The 21,202-nt window shown below is 58.0% G+C and overlaps 1 long non-coding RNA gene across 1 annotated transcript in view; it reads right to left on the bottom strand.

Moving 5' to 3' along the window:
- Positions 1 to 20,846, bottom strand: part of LOC103347871 (uncharacterized) — an 80,935-nt gene extending 60,089 nt beyond the window's left edge. Inside the window, exon 1 of the long non-coding RNA XR_011389735.1 lies at positions 20,733 to 20,846. This is a non-coding gene — a long non-coding RNA (uncharacterized lncRNA). The remainder of the gene's footprint in view (positions 1 to 20,732) is intronic.
- Positions 20,847 to 21,202: the final 356 nt, after the last annotated feature.

Below are 21,202 nucleotides of genomic sequence, written 5' to 3'. Positions count from 1 at the left end.
GGTGCTCAGGATGAAAGGGGCTCTGGGACCGAGACACACAGAAGGGTCACAGGGTCTGAACTCACTTTGCTTGCCTGGGTCCTTATTTCTACACTACTGACTGGCACTCTGACCCACACAGATGACAGGTCCTCAAACACTCAGAAAATATGTTAAGACAAAAACAATGCATGGATTTCAAAATTTCCTACACCAACATCAACTTCTGTGTTGCTTCCATTTCCCGGAGACATTTCCAAGTTCCCTCGTCAACCGTTGCTCTTCCACGGAACACCAGTATCCGTCCACCCCACGCTTCCCTGGGGTGGCAGGCCGGCCCCGGCTGCCCATAGAAGAGGGTGAGGAAGCCCTAGTGCGGCTCCCAGTGGGACGCCAGGATCCCACTCTCCCACAGGGCAGGGTTTCTGTGGCTGCACTGTCATGAGCTTGGCACTGCCAGCACACCCAGGCCTCAGATAATGTCCCCTTCCTGCTGTGGCTTCTAGGACTCAGAGTCTGACAGGCCTAGAAGAAGCTTGGGACTCGTGGGCTTTTTTCTTTGCACACCTCTCCTGTTAGACTGTGAGCTCAGGAAGGCTGGACCCCTGGCTGTTTTCTGCTCACTGCTTTATCAACAGCGTGAGGCACATGGCACATACCAATCAATGCTCACTGACGACCCACTGCATCCCTACTTGCCTCCCCTTCCCTTCCCTTTGCTCCATGTTCTTCCAAAACCACCTCTTTAGCACAAGGTGGAGGACAAACACACATAAAAAAGCAGACATCACAAGCAAAAACAACAGGGAGGCAGCCTTTGGGCAAGGCTTCGGGCACACCTGGGCACCGTGCCCCTGGCCACCCCGCGGCGAGGCGCGAGCTGCAGGTGCACTTCCTGAAGTCCCTGCATATCCCTGGGAGGCCCTCCCTCCACCGCGCTCCTGGAGACTATGCTCCTGCAGGCTGGGCACAGAAGTTGCCTAGCAACACTCACAGCCTCCGCACCTCTCAGTCCCTCATTTGTGTCTTCCATGGACACAGGACAGAGTCAGCACGACCCAAGCAGCAGCCTCCTCCACAGCCCCCCATCCCAACAGCCTGCGTGTGCCGGCACTGCCAGGGTCAGAGGCGCAGAACCGCCTGCTCTCCCGGCCTGCCAGGGGCTCCCATGGGGCATGAGCACGAGGCGGGCACACAGACGGCACCGCAAGCCCCGGGACAACGGGTCTCGGCAGCACATGCCAGGAGAAAGTTAGGAAAAAGAGATGAACCTGAGCTGAACCCCAAGTCTAAGATGGTGAAGACCTCCTCACCCCAGGAGCCACCTCCTTGGAGATTTTCTGCTCTGGGACAGACACGTTATTTTTCATACAGTAGGGTTCCTAACACATCAACATGCAAATCAGGTCTAAACAGCTTGCAAAAATAAATACCCTGACTCTAAAACAAGACGGCACGCAGTATCCATCTGGGGGAGCAAGGACACAAGGAGTGAATTGGGGGGAAAGAGTTTTTTTTTTGTTGTTGTTAAATGTCAACACTTAAGAATAACTGTGTATTAATTACAGAATTAAACCAGTCATATTAAGTAGAACAGACAAAAAAACTACTAAGAGGGATAATGTATTAAGTTGTTCATTAACAGTCAGGGCTATGCTGATCAAGTCACCGTTTCTCATAGTGTCGATTTCCCTTCAACAGGTTTCCTTTTTGGTGTTCAGTCAGTTGTCACCGATCAGGGAGAACATATGGTATTTGTCCCTTTGGGACTGGCTTATTTCGCTCAGCATGATGTGTTCCAGATTCCTCCATTTTGTTGCAAATGACTGGATTTCGTTGTTTCTGACTGCGGTATAGTATTCTAAAGAGTACATATCCCATAATTTCTTTATCCAGTCTACCGTTGATGGGCATTTAGGTTGGTTCCAGGTCTTGGCTATTGTGAATTGTGCTGCGATAAACATTAGGGTGCAGACCGCTTTTTTGTTTGCCAATTTAAACTCCTTTGGGTAAATTCCAAGGAGTGGGATGGCTGGGTCGAACGGTAGGGTTATGTTCAGGTTTCTGAGGAATCTCCAGACTGACTTCCATAGTGGCTTGACCAGTTTGCATTCCCACCAACAGTGGGTTAGTGTCCCTTTTTCCCCACATCCTCGCCAGCATCTGTTGTTGGTAGATTTCTGAATGTGAGCCATTCTAACCGGGGTGAGGTGAAACCTCATTGTGGTTTTGATTTGCATTTCCCTGATTGCTAGTGATCTTGAACATTTTCTCATGTGCCTATTGGCCATTTGGATTTCCTCTTTTGAAAAATGTCTATTGAGGTCCTTGGCCTATCTCTTAAGTGGGTTGTTTGTTTTGTCTTTGTGGAGTTTCTTGATCTCTTTGTAGATTCTGGTTATTAACCCTTTATCTGTTGCATAGTTTGCAAATATTTTTTCGGGGGGAAAGAGTTTTTAGCAGACCTAAGTTTCACCTGCGGCTGTCCAGAAACCATGACAAAGAACAAAGATCAGGGGCTGGTGCTGTGGCATAGCGGAAAATCTGCCACCTGCAGTGCGGGTATCCCATATGGCCACTGGTTCGAGTCCCAGTTGCTCTACTTCCCATCCAGCTCTCTGCTATGGCCTGGGAGAGCAGAATAAGACGGCCCAAGGCCTTGGGCCCCTGCACCTGCGTGGGAGACCCGGAGGAAGCTCCTGGTTCTTGGCTTCGGATTGGAGCAACTCTGACCGCTGCGGCTATTTGGAGAGTGAACCAGCGGATGAAAGACCTCTCTCTCTTCCGACTCCACGCCCCCCGCCCCCACCGTGTGTGTGTGTGCACGTAACTCAATTTCAAGTAAAAATAAATAAATATTTTTAAAAAACAGATCCCCAGACTCACGGACCCCTCAACATGAGCCGTGGCGTCCACGGGGCTCTCGCCCCTTCCTGCAGCTCTCAGAAGCCGTGCCATGTGGCGCTCTCACCCCAGCAACCACAGGCTGCACCCCAGCCCCTCCAGCCGCTTCTCCAGCTTAACCACCGGGCCACTGAGACATGGAGGCTCCATAAGAAAACGCTTCCACCAGACTCAGAGAGGGGGCCAACGGCTGTCGGCTCCTTCAAGCCTCCGGCCTAAGCTGAAAGTCAACCCTTTCAACACTACACACACACACACACACAAACCGCCCAAGTACTTTTTTCTGATGGAGAAACCAAGAACAGACCAGCAGAAGTGAGTCCCATCAGGACACTCCACACCTGTGCCGTCCAGCATGGCAGCTGCCCATCACACAGCCCCTTCAAGGTGAAGTTTAGTGAGCCTAAGTGAGACAGAAGTAAATACTGAATCCTTCAGTTGCATGGCCACAGAGTGGCAATTTCTAAAGCTCAAGGGATGGAGAAAGCCGGAAGTCACAGCCCGGGGCTTCAAGTGTGTTTCCATCAGCACGGAAGGCTCCGCCCTGGAGCATCCGTGCGTGAGCCCCGGGAGCCACGGTCGCTGTGGGCGCCCCCCAGCATAGAGCAGTCCACCTGCAGCCCCTGCTGGATGCCGCATGGCCCCAACCATCACTTCATTCTCAGAATGGCCTGACTGCCCAAGGCTCCCGGGAACTGTCCTAGTGCCCCAGGGCAGCAGTCCCACCCAAGCCAGCCCAAGCAGAACTCCCTGTGACCTTCAGCGCGCACTCGTGCAGTGCTTCAGGGGTACAACAAGTGGGCCGGTGCCCCTTCCCCGTGCTCATGCCCGTGCTCATAACTACTTGGAAAAGGGGTCTTGCTGATGTAACCAGCGATTTTTTTTTAGAAAGACTTATTTCTTTATTTGAAGGGTAGAGTTATTTGAAGGGAGGGAGGGCTGTTCCACATGCTGGTTTACTCCCCAAACACCTGCAACAGCCAGGCTTGGAGCTCCATCCTTGTCTCCCACACAGCTGGCAGTGTGCACCCAACTACCAGGGCCGTCACCTGCTACTTCACAGACACGTCTTCAGGAACCTGGGTCAGAAGCGTGCAGCTGATGTAACTCAAACCAAGCCCTCTGACGTGGGACGCAGGTGCTCAATCCGGTTCTCCCTGAATCCTGAGACGTGCTGTCTAAGAAGCTGGTAAGACAGAGAGAGAGGAGGGGGCCGTGGGCAGGTGGAGGCAAAAACTGGAGTTCCACAGCCACGAGCCAAGTGAAGGCAGAGGCTGCCACCAGGGTCCGCGGGAGAGGCACAGACAGATGCCGCCCCAGCGCCTACAGGAAAAACCAACCCTGTCAGCACCCAGGTGTGGAACTTCTGCTCTCCAGAGCCGTGAGAAACCACACATCCACGGCTACAAGCCAGCGGGTTGGCGGCCACTGGCTAACCAGCTCCAGGAAACTAACCCAAGGGGGCCAATGGCTAATCACGCCTGAATGAGCTCCCTCCCCGGGATGGGGCCTTCCACCTGGGCCCATGGGTATCCTGGCAAGAGCCCGGGGGAGGAGGCAGACCAAGCTTCCGGCCTCAGGGAGTGCTGGGAAGAAGCACCCGCTGCAGTGACAGGGAATGATTTGGGCAATGAGGCCTCAGAACCCTTATGACAGTGCCACGGGGACACCTGTGGTCTTTCTTCCAGGTCCTCGTCTTCCTGTGTTCCCAAACAGGATGTGCCCTGGCCTTCTCCCCTCTCCTCTCCTGCTGCTCCACTCATACTCCCAGGCTTATGTCAGAACCCACCTCCTCCAAGAAGCCCTCTCAGACCATGCCATCCCAGGATGAGGGCTGCACACTACAGCAGAAGGAGCCCAGGGCTCTCCACTTGGCTTAGCCACAGCCTCACTGCGATACCCCCACCCCTTTCACGTCTCTACAACTCTCAGGGCCCCCAGGGTCCCCATCAGCAGGCACGAGGAGCGAAGCTCCACCATCCCGGATTATTTGCACCATCATTCCCCACCTTCTTGCCTGGCGTGTGACAGACGCCAGGTAACGGCGATGACACTGATTCTGATCCTGCAAACAGACAGCTACCGGGGCAGCTGTGATGCTGAGTGACTCACACGCGCAGCACCTTTAATGAGCACTTGTGGGTGGATGGATGAACGCAGGACGGGGAGAGGAAATGCGCTCGACCCAAGCACCACGCTCATGAAGGCAGAACCCTGGGTCTCCGGATGGAGCTGGCTCTGAGCCTCACCCACGACTGGGAACTCAGAAGCTATGGCGGGGTGGGGGGTACACGACTCAACCAGAAAGGAGACCAGAGCGCCAGGGCCTCCGACTTCACACAGGGCACCCGGCATTCCCAGCTGGGCCCCTCCTTGCACACAAGGAACTTCTGAAAGCAATCGGGGCTCTGCAACCGGGACTGCCAGCCAGAACCGACGCCAGCTGGGCGCCACCCCTGGCAGGTGCTACCCTCATCCGTGCATCCCTCTTCCCCAAGCACCTGGAGCAGAGATGCAAGGGGAGTGAGCGCAGACCATGCACCAACAGGACCGAGCCCAGCGCTCAGTGTATCAGGTATCCCCTGCGGGATATGTATACCATGGCTCAGGAATTCCCTGTGGGCCATGTGGCCCGTTCTCCACTCCCCTGGGCACCACCTCTGACCTTCATTTATTCATCACGGGTAACCTGCAGTTCATGGGCCTACCCTAGCGCGTCAGTCCTGACACGGCCGGAGAAGCCAAGCTGGCTACGGCCGACCTTGATCTTGGTGCCCAGAGAAAGGCCACTGGCCCACATAACCCCATCGCTCAGGCACTGGGGCACAGTCAGGTGGCTCTTGGGGCCCAAGATAGACCACGGAAGTCCCAGCAGCCTTGTCACACAGAGGCCTCAGGAATTCAGGGAGCACAAAGCACTTACTCTCCCTCTCCCAGCCCCCACGTCTCATGCTGTTCAGCTCAGATCAGGAGAACAAGGCCAGGGAGATGGACTGGCTGCAGCCTGGCGGAATGCGGCGACTTCTGAGTCCTGGCGCCGGCGGCCATCGCGGAGTGGGCTGCCGCTGTAGATGGATTCGCAGACTTATGAAATCAGCATGAGTCAGTGTCTTGCCTTCCTCACACGCATGACTCACAAATCACCAAAACCCAAGGAGAATGCGTGACTCAATCATTTCTTCAAGGCCTGAAGGGCTCCAGAGCTGGGGGAAGGGTGTGGCCAACCTGAGATCACCCCCCACCAGCAGCGGCCTTTCCCAGGCAAGGCAACAGGACGGGACGGCTCAGCTGGAGGCCAGACACGCTCGGCGAGCTCAGAGATGTGCAGCCCTGGGCCCAGCTGCTCGATCACTGGCTCTGGCTGTGTGCCACGCCCTGCCACATAGCAGGGGTCAGCCCAGAGCCCTGGCTCAGCCCAGCTGAGAACACTGGGGCAAGTCACTTATCATGGCTGAGCTGCAGTCACAGAGCTACTGTGCACGAAGGCCCCCAGAGTGCCCAGAGCACACTATCTGCTCAGCGAGCACGGGCCACTGTGCTGGAGAGAGAAGAGCAACCGTGATGTCCCCCCAAACTCCAGGAGCCCCCGCCAGTGCCCGCTCAGCCTCCCCGGCACTCCCACGTGACTGGAACCCAGGTCCTCCCGCCGCAGTGGCAGGAGAAGCAACTCGGTCCTGGGCCCCCTTCCTGAGACCCCTGCCCCACAGCCTGGGCCCAGCTCCAGGTCATCTTCCTCTGCAGCTTCCTCCTTGCCTTGCCCACTCGGTCCCAGACACACTTTCATCCTCCAGCCCTCGCCTTGCTCCAACGAGCTGAAGATAGCAACAAGCAGCTTCCTCCCCCGCCGTGGGTCGGCCCCACCACGCTGCCTGCCCTCCGGGGAACATGGTCACAGACTCCCATCTTCCTCTCTTGTGCCCAGCGTGGACTCTCCTACGTCCTCAACAGCCTTCCCTCCTCGCCTCTCATTCGCCAGAGCCAGGCCTGGAAACATCACCTTCGATGCTGCCGCCTATGGGGCCCCGGTTGTGCGCTGCCTCCAGGATCCCAGGGAGGTCTCCCAGGCCAGGAGGAGGCCTGGGTTCAAGGCCCAGCTCCGTGTCTGACTCCAGCTTCCTGGTTTCCAATGCACAGCCTGGGTGGTAGCAGGTAAGAGCTGCTACCCACATAAGCGACCCAGACCAAGTTCCCAGCTCCTGGCTTTGGCCAGACACAGCCCTGGCTGCTGTGGGCACTTGGGGAGTGAACCAGTACATGGAAGGCCTCTCTTTCTCCCTTTCAAATAAATTGTTAAAGAAAGAAGGAAATTAGGACTGAGCCATGCTCAGTCTCACTCCAATTCTGCCTTTGAGCTTCTGCTCAGAGCAGCCCCCTTGGAGACACAGAGGGCCCCCCCCCCCCAGCTGCTGCAGCGCTGGGCCCTGCTGCCTTCAAGGCAGACTGACAGCTGCTCCGCCAGCACCCGCCCCCATCACGGTGGGTCCTGACATCCCACGAGAAGCAGCCCTGACGCCACCAGGAGGGGAGGCACGGTCACAGACACCCATCCTTCCAGCTGGGACTGCGTGTGCTGAGACCCTCCCCTCACTGCCAGAGCCCGGAGGGGCCCGGGAAGTGACAGATGCGTCACGGTGCAGGCCAATTACACATGCCGAGCACAAGTCCGTGCTGGGGCCCAGGGGCACCCAGACAGTAGAGGGGATTTATGGGCCAAACCTGATTTCCCAGAATCCCGTGAACTCAGGAACAGAGCAATGCAGAACCCGAAAGAGCTTTCCTCCAGGTCTCTCTGGGAGCCAGCCTATTTTTGGAGGGCTTTGGCCTCGCCTGCTTGCTGTACTTTATTGCTGGCAGAGAGATGGGAAATTTATTACTTTACAAATCATAGCACTCGCAGCATAAATGAACTGTCTGGCTGCAGCACGCTCGGGCCCAGATGATTTGCGAAACGTCTAATGGTAAGCGGGGTTATGCTATCTGCTTACGGCCTCCGAGACAAAAGCGAGCCGTGACGCAGAGCATCTGCACAGTGTAACTCCGGCCCAGCAAATTGGCTGCGACTCGTAAATGTTGGCTCAGCAGCATTGCATAACTCGCTGTGCTCCGCGCGGGGCTCAGAGGCTCACGGGGCAGCCCCGGGGCCCGGGGAGCCGGCCCTGACGGAACTGTGCGTGACAAGCGGGGCACCCGCGGGGCTCGGGGCCTGGGGTCAGGGCCGGGCTGAGCTGCACGGCCGGGCTGGTTCCTGGGGCCTGCTAGCTATCAGAAGGCTGGACGGACTCCCGGGACAACCTGGGCAGGAGGTGCACTCCACAGCCCTTCTCCCCGAATTCCCCAAATCTGGAATGGGGTCGTCTTGAGATCATTGCATCCTCGACGTGTAGACAGCAACCAGTTAGCACTCAGCCCGCAGGGTGGCTGCTGAGAGAGCACGTATCACACAAGCCTCACTACTGCCTGCCTCAGCCCGGTGCCTGGGACCAGGGACATCACTCAGGGAGCTGATGGCACATCCACAGACAAGGGGGGCTGAGACAGCCACTGGGCAGCTGTAAACGTCAAGGTCACTCTTGTGCAGCAGGACTCAGACCCTGGTGGCACAAACCTGCCCGCATGCATTCTGTGCCCGGCTCAGCAGTCCACAGTTGTCACATGCACAAAGCTCTCAAGACGGACGCCATCACCCCATTTCACAGGTGAACGAGTGGGGGCTCGGAAGAGTCACACCCACCAAGCTCACAGTGGGGAGTGGCAGAGCCAGGCAAGCTCAGGCCCCCCGCCTGCTGAGCCGCTGCTCCTCCCGCGGCTCTGTTCCGTCTCCTGTAATCCAGCAAGTCCTCCTCCATCCCCCCACCTCACTCTGTGCTGAGACAGGGCTCAGTTCATGTGCATCTTCCCTAAGCTCAACAGTGATTGGGAAAAAGGCTCCAGAAAAGAGGGGCTCACTCCTGCCCCAGGAGCTCCCAAGGTCAAGGACTGCATCATAAGGAGCCCAAGAGGGACACCGTCCAGGAGGCCAGGGAGGGGTCAGCAGGGAAGGCTGGGCCATGGCTGCCTCAGGTCAGGCACTGGAGGAGAAACCGCAGCCCCCACGCAAGCTGTGCCACAGCCCCGGCATGCAGCAGAGACTGCTTCCAACAAGCCCGGCGCCCACCCAGGCCGGGGCACCTGGCAGTCTCAGGGCAGCAGAGGGAGCCCACTGGTGGATGAGCCTAAGGTCCCTGCCTGAGCGCAAAGCCCACCTTCACACGGGCTTTGTATGGATCTCAGGCAACCGTGAACCTGTCTTGATTCTCAACGTGGTGCAGTCCGCAACAGGAAAGCAAACGCGGAAGCTTTCTGAACCCTGATTTTTAAAGGCAGGAAGGGAATTTGAGAAACTCCGACCTTTAAAAAGAAAAGAACTCTTGTTCCACCACAGCGGATTGCAGCTGTGTTCTTGGCATTCAAAATGCACCCAACACTCACCCAGAAAGAGCCCAACCTTCGCCCCCCAGCCTCAGGAGGCACGCACTGGCCCGTCGTCATCCTCTCGCTCCCCCGGGTTCCTACTCCATCAGCACAGAGCGCCTCCCCCGCCCCAGGAAGGGCCCCGCACGTGGGCTGGGCTCCTTGGAGTCTTCAGCTCCTTCCCGTCACCTGACGAGCATGCATCAGTCCCCAAGACCCCCGGAGCAGCTCCGTTAATGGACTTTTTATAGCACGTAAACGTCGGCCTCCGTCAGGAAGCCTGCTAGCCACATAAACAGTACACATGAGTCGGCACCACAGCCGCCACCAGGAGGCACCTTCCTGGCGTGTTCCAAGCAGGCGTGTTGGCGTGGCTCCGCCGGGGCCTTGCGGCACATAACCAGCACCTGGGTGACAGCTGCCCTGGAAGGTGCGGCCGCCAGTCACTGCCGGCTCTGGCCTCTAAGGAGAACCCCAGCAAGCCCTGGAAGCTTGGCTTCGCCTCAGGCAGGAAGCCACGAACAGAACACTGTCGGCTGGACCCGCAACACCCCTACCGCAACCGAGCCAGCAAGAAGGGTCCTCACCCCTGCAGACACAGACCACAGCAGGCCAGCACGGCTGTTCCACGCTGGGCTCTGATGCCAGCACAGGGGACACAAGTGACCCCTCGCAGCACATGCAGCAGACACTGAACTGCCTCTTGCCTCGCCCCTACACACCTCTTCCACGTGACAAGCTCCCTGGAGGAGCCTGCGGCGGCAGTAGCACCAGGAAATGGCCAGGGATGACAACGGCTCTGATGACCTTGCCTCGGTCCTTTGATGACCCCGAGCAAGGCCACCTGACTGACCACAGCAGAGGACACAAGACGTCGTTTGAACCACAAAGCCCCAGCGGCCACTGGGTGTTAATAGGACTGGGGGCCGGGGGTGTCTTCAGGAGCATCTGGTTGAGGTCTGAGTCCCTGTCCCGGTTCACAGGGCTCCACACTTTCCACCCAGTGTTCAAGGAGCCACAAGCGCCCAGCGCCTCACAGGACAATGCAGCTGAAGAATTCTGTCCAAACCATTCCCTAGCACAAGACGACCAGGGCAGCCAGGCAATGGCCACCCCAGGCCCACCCCTCATGCTACCCATCTAAGCCACCCCAGCCACATTGTGTGTGTCTGCAGCCACCTGCACCTGAGGCAACCCTCTAGGGGCTGCCCCCCACGCCTGAGCTGGGCCTATTAGTCCCTGCCCTCCACTTTGGGTTCTGAGAGAACTACAGAGCCGCAGATAGAGATGAAAACCCATGGTGTCTCCCACAGCTGCTGGCCTCTGGTTCTCCCCAGGTGAAGAAACAGACACCAAGGGCAAGGCCAGTGACGTAGAGAGAAGAGAGGGCCCTCCACCCCCAGGCACAGAGAGGCCAGCATACTGCACCTGGAGTCAGCTTCTCCCAGGACTCGCCTCCTCTGGCCTGAGCTGAGTCAGGGGTTTGCAGCTGGGTCACAGGTGCACCAATCCCAGGGAGCGCCCATGAGTCTATTGGATGGCCCTCCTGCACCTGTCAGGGAAGCGACAGGCTACCGAGGGCCAGCCCCGCACTGGGGGAGGGTCTTCTGGGTCCAGCCCAGCAGCACAGCACAGGACTCTGGGGGCTTGTAGCTGCAGACGCCCAGACTCCACCAAGGCTCACTGATGGGTAGGTCCGGGTGGGTCTCTGCATTTGGAGGTACAGAGCTCCCCAGTGACCAGGATGCTGGGCCACACAGCCTTGCCTCAAAACAGAGCCCACAGTGTGCACAGGGTAGGGGATGTGACTCAGGGAGCAATGCTGTTTTCTAGAAAGGTCCATGTCAGTCTGGCAAAAACTATTCTCATCTCACTCCTGGGCCTCCTCCAGGGCTCCTACACTATTTATCAGAACTCCCTGAGGCCCCTCTTGCCCACAGCCTGTGTCACACAGGGAACCCTTGTCACTGGGGGGGGGGGGGGGGAGGGTGTCTCTGCACCTCCTGCACACACACTGGCTCCTGTAAGGAGTGGAGCTGCCCCCGGCCTGTACACAGGCCGCATGGACAGAGCCAGAGCAGGGAGAGAACCAGCTCCTCCTCATGGATCCCGGGGCTCTGTGGTGGTCCCTGTGGAGGGAAGGTAGACCCCAGAGTCTTCGCAGGCAGAGGTGAGACTCAGAAGAAAGCTGAGGGGGTCCTGGGACTCAGCCCAGAACCTGGGATTTCTCAAGTCCAACCATCATGCCCTTTCTTTGTCGGTAAAGGGCACCTGGAAAGGTGGGTATGGGGGAGGGGGAGAAGACGGCAGACAGACAGACATGCCAACATCTCTTCTGAGCCAGGAGGAGCACAGCTCTCCCAAGGTCCAGCTCCAGTGCCAGCCACTGCCCTGGTTTGCCACGGCTCCAGCCATTGGCGCAGCTACAACAGCACAGGCAGGGAGAAGGCCCCAGCAGGCAAAAATGTGCATTTGATCAAGGTTGCAAACACGGTGTAACATGAGTTCTCCTGATCTATTGGATTTCTGCAAAAGAGCCCAGAACTCCTCACTCAAGTTCAAGCTCAGGTCTCGGGAAAAATGAGTTTGTTAATTCAAGCAATTCCCCAGTGGTCAGTAGTTTATACCACGTGCTCTGGAACAATGTGGCCTAAGTCAGGGGGAAGTTGAATTACTTCCTAGGGGAGAGCCAAGGACTATCTGTTAACCTTGACAGACTCGGCAGCCTCCTGCGCTGGCTGGCCCCGCTGCCTGCAAGCCCCTTCCCAGGAGGCTGGGGGAGGGCTCGGGTTGCACCACGCACACCCCCACACAGAGGAGCCCCCACCACTCAGAACTCAGCTTCTCCACCACCCTACCCCACTGCATCCAGAGCTGGGGCCCGCCCGCACCGGCCTCTGCAGAAGCCCGTCGCCCGTTGCTCCAGCTGGGCTGGGTCTGCAGGACCGTGACCCTCCTGCCAGGTACACTGGCCCACGTAGAGGAGTGGCAGGCTCCCCACTGCAGGCTGACCTCCCCCCAACCCCGGCAGGAGGTGGTGGGAAGGGTCCTGGTTAGGGAAATTAATTGTGGCCAGAGACCCCCAAGCCACTGGTAAACTCCATCCAGTGAATGCTTGCTGGGCATCTCCATGACACTATCACTGTACTGACCCCTACAGCTTCCTGCTCCACCTGGTGTGGACCTTGGGAGGAGGCCCAGGGGACAGCCGTGACGTAGCCACCACCACAGATCGCGTATCTACGGCGCCCTCAGAGGCTGCACGCGGGCCCCTCAGCAACCCTGGAGGAGGCACCATTGGCATCCCCACCGCACAGAGGTGGAGACATAGGGACGTGGAGAGGACCACTTGGCTGCATATCGCTGCTGTTCGGATGTGGGACGGACCAGACAGGCAGGCCCTGGAGCCATCATCCTTTCTCGCCACCTGGACCATCCTCGTCCCACAAGGAGGAAAGCGTTGGTGCCCCTGCTTATCTGCTCCAGCCCAGGTGCAAACAGGCACCAAGGAATGGTCCTCTCAGGGTACATGGGCTCTGTCTGAGCCCAGAGCCTCAGAGGCTGGCTGGCCCGCCTACCCCGTGTGGATGTCAGACCGGTTTCTCTGCTACTCCCCATCCCACCCCCAAGCTGCCCCCTACCTTCAAGATGGCCCACAGCATCCTTGAGAAAATTAAACAGAACTGCGCGCATGAAGCTGCTCAGTGCAGCGTCTGCAATTAAGAACTCGGCAGAGGGGAGCTATTTTGGTGGTGATGATCATCCCTAGTGACATTAACAGGCCACACACAAGGGAATTGCAGAGTGCCTGCAGAAAAACGGAATTAAAAGCTAAGTGCGTTTTGGTGCAAACATCTTTGAAACCCATGCAGTTTTTCCTAAGCCACCTTTACTGTGAGCTTCTGGCAGGCCCCTGGTATACAAAACACCAGAGCAAGTAAGCCCTGAGCAGGCTGAACTGAAGGGAAACAACATTTGGGACACCAGCATCATCATTCCGTTGCTATCATTTCTTTCTCTCTCTCTCTCTCTTTTTTTTTTTTTTTTTTTTTTTTTTTACAGGCAAGTGGACAGTGAGAGAGAGAGACAGAGAGAAAGGTCTTCCTTTGCTGTTGGTTCACCCTCCAATGGCCACTGCGGCCGGTGCACAGCGCTGATCTGAAGCCAGGAGCCAGGTGCTTCTCCTGGTCTCCCATGAGGTGCAGAGCCCAAGCACTTGGGCCATCCTCCACTGCACTCCCTGGCCACAGCAGAGAGCTGGCCTGGAAGAGGGGCAACCGGGACAGAATCTGGCGCCCTGACCGGGACTAGAACCCGGTGTGCCAGCGCTGCAAGGTGGAGGATTAGCCTAGTGAGCCGCGGTGCTGGCTGCTATCATTTCTAACTCTGGGCTGAGCTGGGCTTACAAGGGCCCCCATTTCACTTTTTTCCTAAAAAAACTACCTTGGTTTTGTATACAGGAGCTTCAAAAAGTTACATAAAATGGAATTAAAACAGAGTGTGCATTTTCCCAAAACCTGTTGGAATTCCCCCAGAGGAGTATCCTTAAATTTTTTTTTTTAAATTTATTTGAAAGGCAGAGTTACAGAGCAAGGGAGAGACAGAGAGAAAGATCCTCCATCAGCTGGTTCACTCCCCAAATGGCTGCAATGGCCGGGCCAAAGCCAGGAGCCGGAAGCTCCGAGTGGATCTCCCACGTGGGTGGCAGGGGCCAAGGACTCCAGCCATCTTCCCCATCTTTTAAAGTTGCAGGACAGGAAGCTGGTCTGGAAGGGGAGCAGCTGGGAATTGAACCGGTGTTCACATGGCCCAGGGAGGAGTGACCAGCGCTGCCACTGCAGACAAGACAAGAGGAAGGAAATACTCCCTACCCCTCAGGAGCCTGGCCATGCGAACCTCCAAGGAGCCCCATGTTCGGGGCTGGGACTTCAGTTCCGCTCCTTCTGACAATCCAAGCAAGGGCAAACGTTCCCGTGATGCCAGACAAAGCTCCTGCTGGGAAGACGCCCACGTGCCCATCAGCAAGGACCACCAGAATAGGCGAGCCCATTCCCAGGTCCAAACCATAATACAAGTGACCGCAGGTCACCCAGACCCCTCTTACACGAATTCCCAGCTCCACACACAGACCAGGCCCGGGGCTCTCACAGCAGCCCAGCGAGGGAACAGTTAGTCTCTCCACTGGGGACCGGCGACGTTCAGAGATGTGCCCAGGCCACTTGTCCCTGGGACAGACTTTAGACTGAGACACTCCCCAAGGGGTCACGGCTCTGCCTCACAGCACCCCGGCCAAGTTTTCCATTAAATCATCCAGGGCCAGCCGGGACGCCAGAGCTGTCAGTCTGGAGTGGTGGCTTCCTCCCTGGCTGTGGGAATCTTCAGCTCCCTGGGCCCTGGGTTAAGTTCCCTCTCTACACATACAGACGAAAGATGCCAAAGGGTCAGCCCTTGTTCCCAGCCTGGCTACGGTGGCCCTGATCTGGCCACCGGCGGACTCCCCACCATTCTTCCACCGCCTCACCGGGAGACTGGACAGCCCTGCAGAGACCGAGCCCTAAGAGGTACCTACTCCAGCCGTGCCTCCCACGCCAGAGACACTGAGGCCCACAGCTGCAGCCCTGCACAAATGCCCTAATCCCAGCTTGGCTGTGTGATCACCACACCTTCCCTGTCCATGGCAGCGGGCCCAGAAGATGAGCCACAGGCAGGAGACAGCTGGACACAAAGGTAAGCTGAGGAAGCAGGGCCCCTTCCCCTTTCTGCTGCCACAGGGTAGCCAGGGGTGCAAGCAAGAGGGACAGGTGCTGCCCCAGGCCTCTCCATCGCCGAATCAAGCTTGGGGAACAGCCGAGCCAGTCACGCAGAGGAGGGGGAGGTGAGAAATGGGCCCACCAAATCCTTCAGGACGAGCAATGAAGCTGCGAAAAATCAATTTTCTGCAGCTTCTTCGGAAGCCAGGATTTATTTTCCGAGTGTGCAGAGCCATCGGCTCAGCTGTTCCCCATCAGCCTTCCTCATGCTCCAAGAAATAGCTCGAAACTCTGGGAACTCCAGCCAGGTGCCAGAGGCCGTGTCCAGTGACGCCATGACGGCACGCTTCTGAAGCACCATGCCCTTTGGAAAGGACACTCACACCCAGCCCTGCCGGCCGGCCGGGCTCAAGGTGGGGAGAGCCGCTGGGGCCCAGACTGCCAGGGCACCGCGGAGCCGCCCCAGGCGGTTACATCAGGGCCGCTGCTTCTCCTCGTCGGCCAGGGCTTGCTGAGCACTGGCTGCCCCATTGTGAGCTATGCAGGCTTCTCCTTGCTCCGCGTGGCTCCCGACAGAAGTGACCCAGGCAGATGGCATGGGCTCAGGCACTCATGGGCAACAGCCGTCACTCAGGGCAGTTTACCTGCTGTAACTCTGCCGCAGGCCCGCTGGGGCGCACAGCCCTGTTTGTGCCATCTGAGCAGGCCCCTTCGCGGATGGCTTTGTACCCATTCTCCCTCCACGGTCACTCGCCAGGAATCCCAGCAGGGCTTGCACGGGGTACTAGAACTCAGTGATGCTCGGGGTGTGGTCCCTGCCCCTGCAGCCTGAGCGCCAGCTGGGACCACTGGGGTCCTGCAGTGGTCTCAGGCCCCACCTCAGGCCCCCAAGTGAGTCAGCAGGCTGTGTTCCAAATGGGGTGGTTCAGCACACATCTCAGTGCTACGTTGCGGGGTGTACCACGCAGCCCCCCTGCTCCTCCTCAGCCCAAGGGGCCCCACCACCTCTCAGCTAGCAAGCCCCAGGGAGACTCACCCCGCTCCAGCGCTCTCTGCACTGGGGGGTCCTTCTCTCCCTGCAGGCCTCCAATCCCCAGAGCCCAGGCTTGCTGTGTGCTGATGAGTGTGAAGTTTTCATTCACAACATAATGCAAGTATTCCACAACACACGCTGATCACAGCCCAGTTCCCTGGGCCCTGTGCTGGCTGCTCCCTCCCCACCATCAGCACCATGCTGGTCTCTGAGCCAAAGGCACCTGTTCTGAGGCCTGCCCTGACCACCTCCGCTCAGGGCACCAGCCACAGCTGCACCCTCCTGCCAGCATCTGACCCAACAGGCCGCTGGGAGGTGACTTGTTTGCGTGGGGCTGGATGTGGGTTTGCTCTCACTCCGCATCTGCCGCTGGAACACAGACTGTACAGCACAGAGATCTCTCTCTCACTCATGGCCGCAGTCTCAGCCCCAGGCAACACCTGGCACACAGCGGCAGCCCCGTGAACACCGCAGGCAAATGAACGGATACAAGCCCAGAAGCAGAAAGGAGAGCTATCCACACCTCGTATCTATCGCCCTTGAACAAAAACCAAAAGCCTCAACAAATGTGGAAATTAAATACAAACAAAGCTACCAACAAAATGAGATGAGGAGTTTTACTCGTGTTAAACAGCCAAGAATGGGTTTAACAGTAGGAAGACACAGCCTCGGGCCACTTCTGTTTCTGCATTCTGAGTTAATCAATGCCAATGCAGGGTGGAGGCCTGCAAACAGATGCTCGCAAGCAGACCAGGCGGCACTAGTGACACAAAGGCGCCGTTTTCACGCGTGTGGGATAACCAGCCCTGACATAAAACCCAAACCCTGCCCACAACCCTGCCGCATCAGTTGTAACGAGGGATTACTTGATAACTCTGTAAAACTGTCCTGTTCCCAGGCAGCCTCGGCAGCCTTTGGGGGTGCTAAAATCTACCTGAAACACATGCTCAGTTCTTTTCTTCCTAATCCTCACTCTACAAGTCTCTTCCTCACCTCCTTCCCTGTGCAGTTACGGCCAGCAAACTCTAGCAAGGTGCCAGGCACTGCGCCAGGAGCCACCTGCCACACAGACGCAACTCTGGCCACCAGCAGACCGACATCTCGGCCTCTGCCCCACACGGCCCGCAGACTCCGCCCGACCTCACTCCTGTCTGAATGGACGCGGCTGAACCGAGCTTCCTTGGGACATTGGCAGCTAACAGGTGCAACAGCAGACACAAACGCCACCCAGAAGCAGGGAACCGGCTTCTTAAATCATGCAGCAAAGCCAAGTTACAAGACATGTTCCCTGATGATCTTGGGAAGATCAAAAGAACTTAAACAGACCTTTAAAAAATTTATCTGGGGTTGGTGTTGTGGCATAGTGGGTAAAGCCACCGCCTGCAGCACCAGCATCCCTTATGGGTGCCGGTTCTAGCCCTGGCTGCTCCGCTTCTGATCCAGCTCCCTGCTAATGGCCTGGGAAAGCAGCGGAGGATGGCACAAGTGCTTGGGCCCCTGTATCCATGTGGGAGGCCCAGAAGAAGCTCCTGACTCCAGCCTGACCCAGCCCAGTCATTTTGGACATTTGGGGAGGAAACCAGCAGATATAAGAACTCTCTTTCTAACTCTGCCTTTTAAAAATCTTTTTTTAGAAGTTTCATTTATTTACTTATTTATTTGAAAGGCAGAATGAGGGGGGTGAAAGGCAGAAAGGGAGAGGGAGGGAGAGGGAAGGAGGGAGAGAGAGAGGAGCAGAGAGAGAGAGAGAGAGAGAGAGATTCTTTCCACTGTGCATTCCCCAACTGGCTGCAACAGTTGAGGTTGTCCATCCAGGTCTCCCACACGGGTAGCAGGGGCCCAAGCATGTGGGCCCCCTTTGCTAGCTTCCTACCGACACCAGCAGGAACCTTGACTGGAAGCAGAGCAGCTGGGATGCAAACCAGCACCCTGACACGGGGACGCCAGGGTTGCAAGCGGCTGCTTACCCCGCTGCATCTTAATGCAAATTTTTGTCCAGACGGAGAAGCAGATTTTTGAAGACTGAGAAACAAGGCTCTGAGCCATCCTTCTCTTTGCCTATTCCATGGCCAGGGCACTTGTCATGAAAGCCAAGCACTGACATGCCAGGTTCCAGCACACGGACCAGGCACAACCACACCCACCAGCAGCACAGCGGGGAAGCCATCCCGGAAGCATTCGCGCCCCAACCGCAGCCAGACCCATCAGGGGCCGTGCACCCCTCCCGGGACTCACACGTGCTTCAAAGAGTCCCGGCATTCTGGCGTCTGCCTGGGCTTTCCAGGGACGAAGGCATAATGGGTGCCAAAGGTTTAATTAAAAATTTATGGGAGAAAAACTTACACTTGAGAACATTATATCCTCTCTCTTCAGTTTGGGTTTTATTTCCCTGCAAAGACGGACTAGAGTACCATGATTCTGTTTTACAGGGACCTCTAATTCCTGGGCCACACAGCTGGTGGCTACCACAGGTACAGTGCTCTGGGGATGGGCTGGCTGGGCACCCAGCCCAGATCCTGAGCCAGCAACTGTGGGGGGGGGGGCGGAGCAGGCGGGGGGCAGCAGGTCATTGTGTCCAATATCTTATCCCCAAGAGGTCTCCAAAAACACCCTGGAATCCGGCGGCTTCTCCTACATCCTGCTCCCCAGGATTCATGAAAACCTCCCCTTCTCATTCACCCTCCCTTCTGCCCTGTCTCTCCAGCTGGCTCGGGAGCGGCCCCAGGAGCAAAGACTTTCCCCGGCCTCTTTCTCCCCATGCTGAAGAAGGCTCCCCCACTGTCCGTCCAAGACCCCAGGGAGAAAAACCAAGCCTGGGCTGGGCTCGGCGCACCCCGACAGCCAGCGCCAGCCCCTCACCTTCCCAGGGGTCTCTCACACCCCACCCCCACCACACACACACACACACACACACACACTCGGCCTCTGCCCTGGCACAGCGCCTCCGAGAGCAGGAAGGCGTGGCCTGCTGGTTTCGAAACATCCTCATGCAGTCCCCTCCATGCACATGAGCCCAAGGGGAGCCAAGCACTCCGTGCACACAAAGGCCTGGCAGCCTGCGCAGGCCAGGGGCAGCACGCAGGCCAGCTGGGGCATGGTGTGGGCATGGTGTGGGCGGGGAGGAACGGGCCCCAGGCCCATGCACAGCAGTGCAGCACCCCCGCCTGCCCCTCACCTGCCCCCCCCAGGCTTCTGCTCTCTTCCTGGAGCCAGCTGCCCCCAGGACGCCCCCAGGAATGCCTGGAATGTACAGGCCAAGGACCCTGAAAGGAAACTGGCAGAGGAGGAGGGGCTTGTCTACATCCCTGCCCCCACGACCAGGGAGACACCCCCCCTCCGGGGCTCCTCCCAGAATACCAGCTGGTCACCTGTGGAGGTCCCCCCAGCAATGCTACTAAAAAGCCTCTCCTGCTCCCAGAATCCCTCCTGATCACTTCTGGCATCAAGGGAGAAGGGATTTGAACATGACAAGTACAAGCAGTATGGACAGGCCATCACCCCTGGCAAGCCTTCCCGCCAGTTCCCCAGGCCAGGAGACAGCTGGCGAGACAGCTTGGGCCCAGCCTCTGCCCGTGGGTGGGGCAGCACTTGCCTTGACCCCTCCGTGACCTGGTGGGCAGAAACGGCAAGCCGGCTCCTACCTCTGCCAAGCCATGGGTACAGTGAGAAGGCCAAAGTGCACCTGGGGAGGGCAGCCCTGGTGGCTGTCCACCTTGACCCCAGGGAGCCTGGACAGGCTGAGCAGAGACCAGACCAGGGAGGGGAGGGTGCTGACTCGTCGCCAGCATGGGGGTCGCTGTTCTCTTTACCACCAGTCACTGAGCACTTCCCAGGCACCTGCCTGCACCCGATCCTCCCCATCATCCCTTCACGCCCAAGGTGGCCCGCCCCATCCACAGAGGACCCACGTGGGGCTGAGAGAGAGGTTGGGCTGCTTGCCCATGCTGCTGGTCCGCAGACTTCTCCTGACACTGCATCACCCTGAGCCAAGCTCTCCTGCCATGAGGAAGCAGCCCCTCTCCGAGGGTGGGGGCAGCAGAGGGAGACTGACCAAACCTAGCTCTACCCTCTGTGGCACCGCCCTGAGCCAGCCTCTTAGGGCTTCTGTTAGAAACCCTGTGCCCCACCCTGGCCTACCCACCTTGCTCCACCCTCCCTGGCCTGCAGCTGTGTCCCACGCCCTGTCCATGCCCTCCCTACCTTCCCGGAACCACCTCTGGCACCAACACTCCCCTGCTCCAAAACCTACCAGGGCTCCCGGTGTTCCCGGACCACAGCAGGACAGGCCAGTTCACAGAAGGCCTTGTGTGACCAGCCAGTGACCTGTGCTCCCAGGGGCCTTGTGGGACTCTTGCACCTGCTGAGTGCCTCCCACCCAAACATGGCTGCCCACTGTTAGACTGTCCTGAATCCACACTTTGCTTGGGTGTCACCTTCTCCTCTCCACGCACTCAGGATTTCAAATGTGTGAGAGCCCGAGGCACTGCCCAGTGTGGGCAAGCGTGCAGAAATTCCGGGTGGGGGGGGGGAGAGTGGGTGTGCAGGTGGGTCCTGGCTTGGAAGGGAGCAGTGGGCACTGCTCTCAAGTCCATGGAGGACTCGCACCCAGGACTCACCTTGCTGCCTCCTCTCACTCTGGCTGAGGGTCACCATCTTGGCCTCCCCTGGAAATACACCCGAGGGTACCAGCCCTGGGGAGGTCTCCCTCTCCCTCTCCCTCTCCCTCTCCCTCTCCCTCCCCCCCCCCTCTCCCTCTCCCTCCCTCTCCCTCAGCATTGCAGCCCTTTTAGCTCCACACGCAGTAACATGAGCACAGCCACAGTCATAGGGCTGTTGTGCAACCCAGTCCCAGGCGCTGCCACTGCGGACTGAGGTGTTTCTCATGCTCACACACACACCATGCACCTGCAGACGGGTGGCCAGGTGCACCCGGGTGCTGACCTGGCCTCTGCCAACCTCTGAGCGAGAGGTCTGAGGGCCAGGGGGAGGAAGCTGCCAACAGCCTGTGAGCAGGGTGGTGTGGCCGCCGAGTGCCACCCTCCTCACTGCGTGACTCCATCTGCTCCGTGTCTGTGGCACGGCCCAG

The sequence above is a fragment of the Oryctolagus cuniculus genome, chromosome 6, assembly GCF_964237555.1.
Source record: "Oryctolagus cuniculus chromosome 6, mOryCun1.1, whole genome shotgun sequence".
In the NCBI taxonomy this organism is placed as follows: domain Eukaryota; kingdom Metazoa; phylum Chordata; class Mammalia; order Lagomorpha; family Leporidae; genus Oryctolagus; species Oryctolagus cuniculus.
The sequence above is the reverse complement of the archived record's forward strand: the minus strand, read 5'-3'. Positions and strand labels throughout refer to the sequence as shown.